We start from the raw sequence: 13,580 nt of genomic DNA on the forward strand, positions 1-13,580 counted from the left end.
GCTTTTAACACTCCTGTGGGTCATTTTGAGAACCTGGTTATGCCTTTTGGTCTTACTAATGCTCCTGCATTTTTTCAGAATCTGATTAATGACATCCTTAGACCTTTGATCGGCAAAAATGTGGTTGTGTATTTGGATGACATTTTGATTTATTCGCCGGATCTGGAGTCTCATTGGCGGAGCGTGCGTGAGGTATTACAGTTATTAATGGACAATTCGCTTTTTGCTAAGCTGGAGAAATGTGAGTTCGCTGTACAGAGAATTAGTTTTTTGGGCTACATTATCTCCAGCAAAGGTTTTGAGATGGATCCGGTTAAGGTTCAGGCTGTGCAGGAATGGCCTAGGCCTATTGGTTTGAAATCGATACAGAGGTTTTTGGGTTTCGCCAATTACTACAGAAAATTCATAAAAAATTTTTCTAGTATTGTCAAACCTCTGACTGATCTCACCAGGAAAGGTGCTGATGCGGTTCAGTGGTCTTCTGAGGCCATTGAAGCTTTTGTGTATCTCAAGGAGAGGTTCACCTCTGCTCCCATCCTTATGCAGCCTGATGTTACTAGGCCGTTTTTGGTTGAGGTTGATGCTTCCTCTGTGGGGGTTGGCGCAGTATTGTCTCAAGATAACGGGGATGGATTACATCCCTGTGCCTTTTTTTCAAAAAAAATTTCGGAGACTGAACTGAATTACGATATTGGTAATCGGGAATTATTGGCTATTAAACTCGCATTTGAACACTGGCGCCACTTCTTGGAAGGTGCGGAATTTCCCGTTCAGGTTCTTACGGATCATAAAAATCTGATATATCTTGATGCTGCCAAGCGCCTGAATGCCCGTCAGGCTAGGTGGGCACTGTTTTTCTCGCGGTTTAATTTCTCCGTTACTTACATCCCTGGTACTAAGAATGTTAAGGCGGATGCCTTGTCTCGCAGTTTTTCTCCCATAGTCGGTGCTGAGAAAGAGGAGAACATTTTACAAGAAGGTGTTGTGATAGCTGCTTTGGACTCCGTTTTGGAAAATGAGATTCTTAAAGCACAGGAGAATGCCCCTTCTAACACTCCTCATGGGAGGTTGTTTGTGCCTGGGACCTTTAGGAGAGATTTGTTTGTTGAGTGTCACGAATCTCGGTTGGCAGGTCATCCCGGAATCTCTGAGACCAAGAGATTGGTGGGTCGCAGTTTTTGGTGGCCTGGATGGCAGAAGGAAGTCATTAAGTGGGTGCGTCAATGTACTATATGTGCTAGATCTAAGTCCTCACATACTCCTGCTGCGGGGTTGCTTTGTCCTTTGGAGGTTCCCAGTGCTCCTTGGACACATTTGGCTATGGACTTTATAACTGACCTTCCCCCCTCTGAGGGTTTTACTGTCATCTGGGTGGTCGTGGACCGTTTTAGCAAGATGTGTCACTTCGTTCCTTTCGTCAAACTGCCCTGCGCTAAAACTCTCGCTAAGGCCTTTGTCAAGGAAATTGTCAGACTTCATGGCGTTCCTACTGACATTGTTTCTGATAGGGGTCCTCAGTTCGTGGCTCGTTTTTGGCGTGCCTTTTGTGATAGGTTGGGAGTTCATTTGTCGTTCTCGTCCGGATATCATCCTGAATCTAATGGCCAGACAGAAAGGAAAAACCAGGATGTTGAGCAGTTCTTGCGTTGTTTTGTGGCAGACAATCAAGAGGGGTGGTCTGAGTTTCTGCCACTTGCTGAATTTGCTCTGAACAATCATACATCTTCTTCTGCTGGTTGTTCGCCTTTTTTTTGTTGTTCTGGGAGACATCCGTCGTTTGGGTCGTTCTCCAAGTTGGGATCTGCCGTGCCTGAGGAGGAGAATTTTTCCGGTGATTTGGAGAGAGTTTGGACGGATGTGCGTGGTAATCTTCAGGAGGCCAACAGAAAATCTAAAGACTACTTTGATAGGAAACGACAGGAGGTTTTGTTCGCTGTTGGTGACATGGTTTGGTTGTCCTCTAGGAATCTGCGGTTGAGGATTCCTTCAAAGAAATTGGGTCCCAAGTTTGTAGGGCCCTTTAAGGTGCTTCAGGTTGTCAACCAATCTGCTGTTAGGTTGGAGGTTCCTACCTCCTGGAGAATTAATCCGGTATTTCATGTCTCTCTGTTGAAAAAAGCTGTTGTATCGGATTGTGACGCCTCTGCCTCTGTTCCTCCGGTGGTGGAGGACGGGGAATATGAAATTTCTCGCATCCTTAACTCTAGACGGTATAGAGGTAGTTTGCAGTATCTTGTGGCCTGGAAAGGTTTCGGTCCCGAGGATAACTCTTGGGTGAGGTCGGATGATGTTTCCGAGTCCAGACTTATCAGAGCGTTTCACAGGAGATTTCCTGATAAGCCTGGTCCTAGGGGATCCGGAGGATCCTCTTAGAAGGGGGGGTACTGTTAGAACCTTGCTCTTAGGTTTTTTTTTCCTTTGCTGGTCACATGACCTTGTTGGCCTATTTAATCCTGCTCCGCCCTTCTGGCTTTGCTGGACTTCATTGTATATCTACTTTCTAGCTAGCCTGTGCTCTGTGTCTTGCTCTGTTAGTTTGCTTGGTCTACTGACCTCTATGTTCTATATATTTTGTTTGTTCGTCTGTCTGCTACTATTTCTGTTAGGAGGTGTCCCATATTCCTCCCAGTCCTTAGTACTTGTAGGGATTCCTTCCCCACATCTATAGGTCTCCGTACAGACTAGCTTAGGACTTTAGCAGGTCTGATCGCAGGATCAGGTCCCCTGTTACATCGTAGGGATTAAGCTGAGTTCTATCGTAGGGACAGATCTCCTCTCTTTCCTTAGCTCTGGTAGCAGAACATAACACTGGCTTACCAACCCCAGACCCCCCCCCCCAACCAGATGATCGTTCTCAACAAGTGCATCGCAGGAAAGGGAGATAGCGTTGTTCTAGACCCTGCACCAAATGTCAAAGTGAAGACGTACACCGTATATGTAATTTGGTAACCTTTTATGTGCACATAAGGTTCATACACTGATGTGACACTGAAGATTTTATTTCTCTGGGGTTCGTTCCATTCGTGAAGACCTTTCACCGCCGAGTCTTCCTTTATACCAGTTCTTATTATATAACTATTATTTGGTAACAAAGCAAAACGTTGCCTTGAAAGTTTTTCTGTTTCTTGGGACACTAGTATAGCATCTACGCGTTTTGCTTTCTTTACTGATAGTGTTATTGTTTAAGTAAATGCTTAGGGTATATCTGTGACAATAATTGGGCTGTTTGACCCGTGAGTTGCTTCCGTCCCTTTGTAGAAAGCTCATTCCCCATGCCGGTTCTGTTTCCCTGGAGAAATGCAGAATATATAAAAACTCATTTCTACCCCTTTTATATATATATATATATATATATGTCACGAAAACACACTTGGTCAGACCTTGCAGCCCTCTGGCGCCCCCTTATCCTGCTGGTCAAACACGGTATTGACCGAGGATAAGCACGGGCGCAGCTGCTCTAATTTATGTCGACTATTGTGGCACGTGATGTGACAGGACGTATATATACCACCAGTTCCTTCCAGGAACGTATATATACCTCCGTCCAGCCACCCTCAAACCACAATATCACATAAATACTGGTATACTGCCACCACCGATCGCTTAACAGGTGGATCGGGTACCCGTTAGGTAACGTGAATTAGCGGGTGAGGAACGTGTTTGCTCGACATAGGACAAGAAGAACGAAGCTGGTAACTAATAATGATTTACTCCCGAAAGTGGGCAGTGTTTACAAAAGATATACAAGATATTATAAAAGAGACAATTTACATATATGCATAAAACAGTTATTAAAATAAAAGCGATAAGTAATAGCAAAACCTGCGCCACGAGGTGATGGTCTCAGATTCTGTGGGGGGGACGGCTCCCCGGAAATTAGATGCGATTCCTCCACGCAGCGAGGAGTGCATGCGTCTGACGTCCCGGGGTAAGAATGAAGTAAAATGTCCGTTCTGGTTTTTAGTAAGAGGCCAAAACACTGGGAGACACCCATGTTGTTTACCTCACACGGGGGCTCGGTTTTGTGAACCCACCCAGCTGCACAAGACATAAAAATCCTTCAGATTTCATATCTTGGTATGGGGGGGGGTCCCACATCCAAGATGGAGACATCATGTTTGCCGTCACCAATATTCATGAGGATGGATATCAAATATGATATCTCTATGACGCTCAGAATCCATTTCCCGGGCTTCCGGTGGTCTCCCAGTTATGTAAGATATACCGTCGCAATTGGAAAAAGGTGAACATCCCAAAAATGTGGTCCCTGTGTTTGTGACAGACATGTGCACTATTAAACTTGACATTAAAAGTTTGTACAGTTAGACAATAGGATTTTGGAGGGAGTTCCAGTTTATACCTGAATGCTTCTTCTTTAGCTGAGGTTTTATGGCGGTAATAAAAATTCCTTGTTAGGGGGAAAGCAAGAGTGAGTTCTATGTAGCCTCTTCCAAATGAGCAGGGGGTAGAGATTTAAGACATCTCTCATTTTTAAAACTAGGACAAAAATACATTTTGCTTGACACCTCCCCCTTTTTAGACTGAGCTATGGAGGTAGGACCTTCTGGTACTCCTCCAGGCGTATCTCTGGAGGCTCCCCTCGCCGGGACAACCCAACGGCATTGCCATGCTCGCTGCCTTTGCGGTGTTGAACGGTAAAGTCGTACTGCTGGAGGGTGAGGCTCCAGCGTAACAACCTTCCATTGGCACTGGACATGGTGTGCAGCCAACTCAGGTGGTTGTGGTCAGTCACGACAGTGAAGGGGCGCCCGTACAAGTAAGGCTGTAAACGGTGCAGGGCCCATACAATGGCCAGGCACTCCTTCTCTATGGTGGAATAGGCCACTTCCCTCGGCAGCAGTTTCCGGCTTAGGTACAACACGTGGTGTTCTTGGTTCCCCGAGTCGACCTGGCTGAGTACAGCACCGAGGCCAAACTCACTGGCGTTGGTCTGTACAAAGAGTGGCCGTGTGCCATCGACCGCCTTTAGTACAGGAGAGCTGCTCAGGGCAGTCTTCAAAGCCCGAAAGGCCACCTCGCATTCACCTGTCCATTTGACTGAATGCGGTAGGCTCCTCCTGCTGAGGTCTGTCAAGGTCTTTGCAAGGCTACTATAGTCTTGTACAAAGCGTCTATAGTACCCTGTGGTGCCCAAGAAGGACTGCACCTGCTTCTTGGTCCTGGGGGTGGGCCAGGACACGATAGCGTCCACCTTCCCAGGCTCTGGCTTCAGAGTACCCCCACTTACCCGGTGCCCCAGGTAGTGGACCTCGTTCATGCCCATCTGGCACTTTCCTGGCTTAATGGTCAAGCCCGCCTGGTGAATGCGCCCAAGCAGCTGCTCGAGGTGATACTCCCAGGTGGGACTGAAGACGACAATGTCATCCAGGTACGCCACTGCGTACCTCTCCAGTCCCTGGAGCAGGTGATTGACCATTCGCTGGAAAGTGGCAGGGGCATTTTTCGTGCCAAAAGGCATGACCGTGGATTCATACAATACGAAGGGGGTGATAAAGGCGGACTTCTCCTGGGCCCCGGGGCTCAAGGGAATCTGCCAATATCCCCGACTCAGATCCATAATGGAGAGATAACTCGCACTGGCTAACCGCTCCAGCAGCTCCTCAATGCGTGGCATTGGTTGTGCGTCAGAGGCTGTGATAGCGTTGAGCCCCCTGTAGTCCACACAGAACCAGGTGGTCCGGTCCTTCTTTGGCACCAGGACTACAGGTGAGGCCCACGCGCTCTTGGACCTCTTAATCACCCCCAACTTCAGCATCTCCTCGACCTCCTGGCGCATGACATGCTGCACCTCGTCGGAGATTCGATAGGCTGTCCGCCGGAGTGGGGCATGATTCCCGGTGTCCACTTCATGGACCGCCACTTCAGTCCTGCCAGGCTGGTTGGTGAACACTGCTTGGAAGGGTTTCATCACTGCTCGCATCTGAGACCTCTGGTCTGCGGATAGCAAGTCGCTTATCCCTACATCCTCTAGGGAACCCCTGGCCTTCGCTTGGGCCAGCATGTCCAAGAGGGGATCGTCCTCCCCATCCTCGGGCAGGCTGCAGACCGGTAGGATGCAGGCTCCATGTTCTTGATGAGCCTTCATCATATTAACGTGAAAAGCCTTCCGCCTACCCCGCGCGTGGTCAAGAGTGATCACGTAGGTGACCGGGTTGAGCTGTTGGTGAATGACGTACGGGCCTTCCCAGGCCGCCTGAAGTTTGTCCTTTGGTACGGGGACCAGCACCCACACCTTCTGACCCACCTGGTAGGTCCGATCTCGGGCGTTCCGGTCGTACCAATGCTTCTGGTCAGCCTGGGCTTGCACCATGTTGTCATGCACCAACTGCGTCAAGGTCTGCATCTTGTCACGGAAGCGCATGACATACTCCACGATGGACACTCCTGGGGAGCTCGGCTCTTCTTCCCAGAATTCCCTTATCAACCCAAGGGGTCCTCGGACACGCCTGCCATACAGGAGCTCAAAGGGGGAGAACCCCGTCGAGGCCTGTGGAACCTCTCTGTAAGCAAATAACAGGTGTGGGAGGTAACGCTTCCAGTCGCGTCCCTGGGTCTCAACCAGCATTTTTAACATCTGTTTGAGGGTACCGTTGAATCGCTCACACAAACCATTGGTTTGGGGATGATACGCGCTCGATACCAGATGCTGCACCTGCATTTTCTTAAATAGGGCCTCAATTAAGCGTGACATGAACTGGGTCCCCTGGTCAGTAAGCATCTCCCTGGGGAAGCCTACTCGCGAAATGATGGCCAAGAGGGCGTCCGCCACCTTATCCCCCCTAATTGAGGACAGGGCTACTGCCTCCGGATACCGGGTAGCATAGTCTACCACGGTAAGGATGAAACGTTTTCCAGAGCTGCTGGGTATGGCCAGTGGTCCCACAATGTCCACAGCAATCCTCTGGAAAGGCTCCTCTATCACTGGCAAAGAGATCAGGGGGGCTTTGGGAGCCGGCCCTGACTCTCCCACTCTTTGACACATGGTACAGGAGCGACAGTAGTTCACCACATCCATCCTCATTTTGGGCCAATAAAAGTGGTGAGACAGCCGGGCCTTGGTTTTGCTGACCCCCAAGTGTCCAGCGAGTGGAATCTCATGGGCGATCCGCAACAACTCATCCCTGAATTGGTAGGGGACCACCAGCTGTCTTTCCCTCAGCCACTCCTGTTGGGGTGTACAGGGGACTGTCTCCCGGTACAACCTCCCTTGGTCCCAGAATACCCTCTCCTTATCCGACTCGGAGGTGGGTTTCTCAGCGGGGCTCCTTAACGTCTCTAGCCTAGCATCTGAGTGCAGAGCTGCCTGAAACTCCTGGCTGGAGGAAGCCAGAAGCGAGGTTAAGGCCACGTCCTCACTGGGACCGGCTCTGGGTCCATTCCTGATTCTGTTATTCCTCTGTCCGAGGAGGGTCCAGAAGGCAGCGGCTATATAGGCCGTCTCCCCGGGGAATAACACCCATCAGCCTGCGCGGCTATGAGTACTACTTCTCCATCCTCCCCCATTACCTCAGACACAGTGCTACGTATGGGGCAGCTACCATCAGCCAGATCACCGTCTGTTGTGACACTGGTCGCTGGCACAGCACCGCCTGCTTCATGGTCCCCGTGCCTCTCCCCATTACCCTTAGCACTGACACTTGCTCCTGCTAGTGGATCCTCAGCAATATCACCCCGCAGCGTGATATGGCTGAGTTCTCCTGTACCTTCCAATACATCATCATTATCATCATCAGCAGCAGCAGCAGGTAAAGCATTGACATTCACATTATCATCATTAACCTTACCCACCTTATCAGATCGGGGAGGGGTGTCAGGGACATAATAAGCAAACATCCTCCCCAAATCAGTTCCCAACAAAACATTTGCAGGTAGGTTTTCGGATACTCCCACTTCCTTCACCCCTCTCCCCGCACCCCAATCAATAAAAACCCGGGCCACGGGCAAGGGGCATCGGACGCCCCCAATCCCGGTGACAGTCAGGGTCTTTCCTGGAATAAGCTCTTCAGTGGACACCAGTTCGGGTCGGATGAGGGTTCGTTCGGCCCCAGTGTCCTTGAGGCCTACAGTGACAGTGTCCCCCACCATGACAGACTGCAAGTTTTCACAGGCCCTCCCAACCGGCCCACCCACCAAAAGAACTGATGCATTAGGCCCTGGGGCCTTGGATGGGGAGTTCTTCCTCTGGTTCTCTGGGCAAGTGGCGCTGAGATGACCAGTCTGGTTGCAGAAATAACACCTGCGGGCATCAGATGCAGGCCGGGCATTGGTAACGGGAAAAAGGCCTCCGGAAGGTCGGCTGGCAGGGATGGTGGTTGATGGCTTACCCCCTTTCCAGCTGGCGATGACCGGCTTCCGCACCTCCGGTCTCCGGTTGGCCTCGTAGGTGTCTGCGATCTGCACTGCTTTATTGGCATCTGGTGGCTCCCGATCCATCACGAACTGCCGTACCTCAGTCGAACACAGATGCAGGAACTGGTCTTTCACCATCAGATCCTTTAGCTGCTCAAAGGTGGTCGCTGACAGTCCTTGGATCCACTGCTCAAAGTTGGTTCGGAGCCCATGCACCACATCGCTGTAACTGTCGTGCGGTCCACGTTGGAGGTTCCGGAACTTTTTACGGTACACCTCAGGAATCAGTTGGAACCTCTGGATTAGGGCCTGCTTAATGGCATCATAGTTCCCATCGAGGCTCGGAGGAAGAGCCACAAACACATCCAGAGCTTTGCCTCACAGCCCTGCAGTTAAGTATCGAGCCCACTGGCCCTCAGGCAGCTGGTACTGTCTGCAAGTGTTTTCAAAACCCCTCAGAAAGGTGTCGAGGTCGCCGTCCTTTTCCATCACAGGAAAATGCTCTGGACGGGGTTTAAACAGGGTCGCATTGTTGGTCTCACCGTTCCGTGAGGTGGATGCTGGGATCCCGAGTTGGGCCATCTGCAGTTCATGGGCCCTCTGAGCTAGGGCCTGCCGCTCGGCCTCTCTCTCGGCTCGCTCGGCCTCTCGCTCGGATCTCCGCTCCGCAGCCTCCTGGTGCTGCTGGATTACTTTCAGCCGTCCTTCATGATCCTCTGCAGGAAGTTGCTGTAGAGCCATCTGCAGATAGGGGTCCACGCTGCCCTGGTCGCTGACGCGGCATGCGTCTACAGGTGGGACCCCTGCAGCAGCACTGTCCATATCTCGGCTGACCCCTGGCCCTGCTGAGGTCTGGAGAAGGGCTTGCTCTGCCTCCAGTTGCGCCAGTGCAGCAGCCATTTGTTCTTTGTTTTTGCCGAGGGGGTCAATGCCTCTGGTTATACATATTCCAATAAGAGTGTCCTTTTTCTGATGGCTGTACCAGAGCTCTCCAACGATGACCATGATCACCAAAATAGAAAAGAAAAAACGAAGAAGGGTAGGGATAACTACTACATATACAGTATTGTCTCAGATCTAATAAACACTGAGTTCGATCTTCAAAACTTTTGTGCAGAGTCCAGGTAAGAACCGTGCAAGTTTTTAGTGAGAGGAATGATTGCTCAAACCAGATCACTAATGTCCTATGATCCCACCGCTTGCCACCAATTGTCACGAAAACACACTTGGTCAGACCTTGCAGCCCTCTGGCACTCCCTTATCCTGCTGGTCAAACACGGTATTGACCGAGGATAAGCACGGGCGCAGCTGCTCTAATTTATGTCGACTATTGTGGCACGTGATGTGACAGGACGTATATATACCACCAGTTCCTTCCAGGAACGTATATATACCTCCGTCCAGCCACCCTCAAACCACAATATCACATAAATACTGGTATACTGCCACCACCGATCGCTTAACAGGTGGATTGGGTACCCGTTAGGTAACGTGAATTAGCGGGTGAGGAACGTGTTTGCTCGACATAGGACAAGAAGAACGAAGCTGGTAACTAATAATGATTTACTCCCGAAAGTGGGCAGTGTTTACAAAAGATATACAAGATATTATAAAAGAGACAATTTACATGTATGCATAAAACAGTAGGATAAGTAAAACAGGATAAGTAATAGCAAAACCTGCGCCACGAGGTGATGGTCTCAGATTCTGTGGGGGGGACGGCTCCCCGGAAATTAGATGCGATTCCTCCACGCAGCGAGGAGTGCATGCGTCTGACGTCCCGGGGTAAGAATGAAGTAAAATGTCCATTCTGGTTTTTAGTAAGAGGCCAAAACACTGGCAGACACCCATGTTGTTTACCTCACATGGGGGCTCGGTTTTGTGAACCCACCCAGCTGCACAAGACATAAAAATCCTTCAGATTTCATATCTTGGTATGGGGGGGTCCCACATCCAAGATGGAGACATCATGTTTGCCGTCACCAATATTCATGAGGATGGATATCAAATATGATATCTCTATGACGCTCAGAATCCATTTCCCGGGCTTCCGGTGGTCTCCCAGTTATGTAAGATATACCGTCGCAATTGGAAAAAGGTGAACATCCCAAAAATGTGGTCCCTGTGTTTGTGACAGTCATGTGCACTATTAAACTCGACATTAAAAGTTTGTACAGTTAGACAATAGGATTTTGGAGGGAGTTCCAGTTTATACCTGATTGCTTGCTCTTTGGCTGAGGTTTTATGGCGGTAATAAAAATTCCTTGTTAGGGGGAAAGCAAGAGTGAGTTCTATGTAGCCTCTTCCAAATGAGCAGGGGGTGGAGATTTAAGACATCTCTCATTTTTAAAACTAGGACAAAAATACATTTTGCCTGACAATATATATATATGTAAAAAGAACTGACCAGCACATCCTAATGTGAACAGGTGCAAGCTGCAGAAACTGAATAAGATATATAAAAAGAAAGCGCAGCAGTACTCCATTATGGCCAAAATACATAAAGACAATAAAAACGTTTGATTTAAACTGTGTTATTACTCAATGAACTTTACTTACAAAAAACGGAGGTTCTTAGCGCATAAATTGGCCAATTCATGTGTGCCCATCAACCGCTGCAAGGTGACCTCCCATCTGATGGGTACTACTCTGCCTACATGCCTCTCTTGGGCTACAAGCCTATAACTCTGGACAGAACATGTCACTTCTGGGCTGAAACACCTACAATTTAAATGGGCTGGTAGAGTAGAATATAATGGAGTGCTACTGCGCTTTCTTTTTATATATCTTATTCAGTTTCTGCAGCTTGCACCTGTTCACATTAGGATGTGCTGGTCAGTTCTTTTTACATATTAATATAGGAGGTGGTAACTACCTCCTGTTTGACCTTGCACTCCCCCCATTTAACCAGCAGGTGATGTATATTCTACTCTACCAATCCATTTAAATTGTTGGTGTTTCAGCCCAGAAGTGACATGTTCTGTCCAGAGTTATAGGCTTGTAGCCCAAGACAGGCATGTAGGCAGAGTAGTACCCATCAGATGGGAGGTCACCTTGCAGCGGTTGATGGGCACACATGAATTGGCCAATTTATGCGCTAAGAACCTCCATTTTTTGTAAGTAAAGTTCATTGAGTAATAACACAGTTTAAATCAAACGTTTTTATTGTCTTTATGTATTTTGGCCATAATGGAGTGCTGCTGCGCTTTCTTTATATATATACATATATATATATATATATATATATATATATATTTATTTATTTATTTATTTTTTATCTTACTTTTTCTCTCTTCCCCCTAACCAACACCTTTGTCTCCCTACTCATCTTCTCCTCCCCCACTCTTCCATTTTCCCCTTGGAGATACTATGGGATCCTGAATGCCCATGGATTGAAGAACCTTCCCCAAAAGAGATCTAACTTTTATGAATATCGTAGAGAACCTAAGGTTCAAGTGTTGTAGCTGCAGGAAACTATTTTTAAGGTAGGCCATATCCCAGCTTTTCAGACTAAATATTTCAAAACTTTGTTCCATAACGCCAACCCTGAAGCAAAATCGAGTGGGGTGTCGATTGCCATTCATAGGTTCTTCCCCGATGCCCTTGTAGACTCTTGTGTTGACCCTCAAGAGCACTACATTTTCCTCAAGCTTAGAATTAATTCTATCACATTTGCAAATTGGTACCTTCCCAATCTAAGTTCAGTGCCGGCTTGCAATTCATTCCTAGCTACTTTGTCTGAAAGATCTGAGGGAGTTTTGATGGTTGCGGTGACTTCAATCTTACATTGGACCCATCTATGGACTCATCCTTAGGGAGAAGCTTTGTCCCGCGGATACAGCTCCACTCTCTTCAGTGTGATTTTCATGCTCTGTGCCTGGTAGATGTATGGAGAACCCTGAACACCCATACCAAGGACTATACTTTTTATTCTTCATCCCACAATTCATACAGCCGAATTGATTTTTTCTTTGTCATTGCATATAGTCCTGACAACCACTTCCATCCATTGTAGATATAGTCCTCTCCGATCATGCACCTATCTTCCTCTCTCTAACCCTCTCAGATACTTATGGTCGTACTTGGACCTGGCGGTAAAATGATAACCTACTGAAAGACAAGTGTTACGCCCACCGGTGGCGCATGTAGATTAATTGACCCACAGGGCTGGGTCTGCCTAGGTAGGGGTGTAGCTAAGTGGCTACGTGGTGTTCACTGCAATGCCAGATTGTGGAGACAGGCTGGGCTGCAGGTACCACTCCTAGGCAGATGCCAGTACTGCAGCAGCTGACCCCAGGGACCAGGTTAGCTGACACAGACTAGGCCTCCGTTCAGACAAATAGGTTCAGGATCACTGTAGAATGGTTACTGACACGGAGATTCCGATAGGGAAGCATTCAGATACTAGCCACACTGGGACCAGGGGACTTTGGCAACTGGACTGGCCGCACCAGGACCATGGGACAATGTTCAGGCACTGGCCACACTGGTACCAGGGAACTTCAGGAACAGGACTGGCCGCACCGGGACCAGGGGACAATGTTCAGACACTAGCCACACATGGACCAGGGTTTCAGGTTCAGGACCTGGCCACACCATGACCAGGGATTTGGGTTCAGGATACTGGTTGCACCGGGACCAGAGGACCTAATAACTCACTAGTAGAGGAGACTACATACTAATGAAAGCTGTTGCTTAGGTGACTCCCTAAGGGAGAGGGAGTCTTTTATACAGGGTGACTCTCAGTAATAGGCCACGGCCCCACTATCAGTATTTGGTCAGTATTATATCTCAGGAGCGGGAGCCAAAACCAGGAGTGGGTGATAAATGCAGAATTGGTGACTTGTTTCTATTAGACCTTTTCTCTGATTGTTCCTCACCTGGTTTTGGCTCTCACTCCTGAGAAAAAATACTGACCGAATACTGATAGTGGGGCCGTGGCCATAGGCTGAGAGCCATCCAGCAGGTGAGGTCATTATACTAATTGCTTCCCAGCTATTCACTGGGGGAATTTTGCTATGTGCGCGCGATGCCACTTTAAGAACGGGGGAGCACTCGCGTGTGCGTGCACACTAGGCGCGCTTCCAGGAAGTGCATTGTGCACAAGCAGGAGAAATGCCAGCACCATGCCACGGGGCCGGAGCAGTGAGTATGCCAGCGTCCCTGTATGGAAGGGGAAAGGAAACCATGCAGGTGAGCTGGCAATAGTG

The sequence above is a fragment of the Phyllobates terribilis genome, unplaced genomic scaffold, assembly GCF_046119375.1.
Source record: "Phyllobates terribilis strain yellow unplaced genomic scaffold, ASM4611937v1 Scaffold_7__3_contigs__length_470593459, whole genome shotgun sequence".
Lineage (NCBI taxonomy): Eukaryota > Metazoa > Chordata > Amphibia > Anura > Dendrobatidae > Phyllobates > Phyllobates terribilis.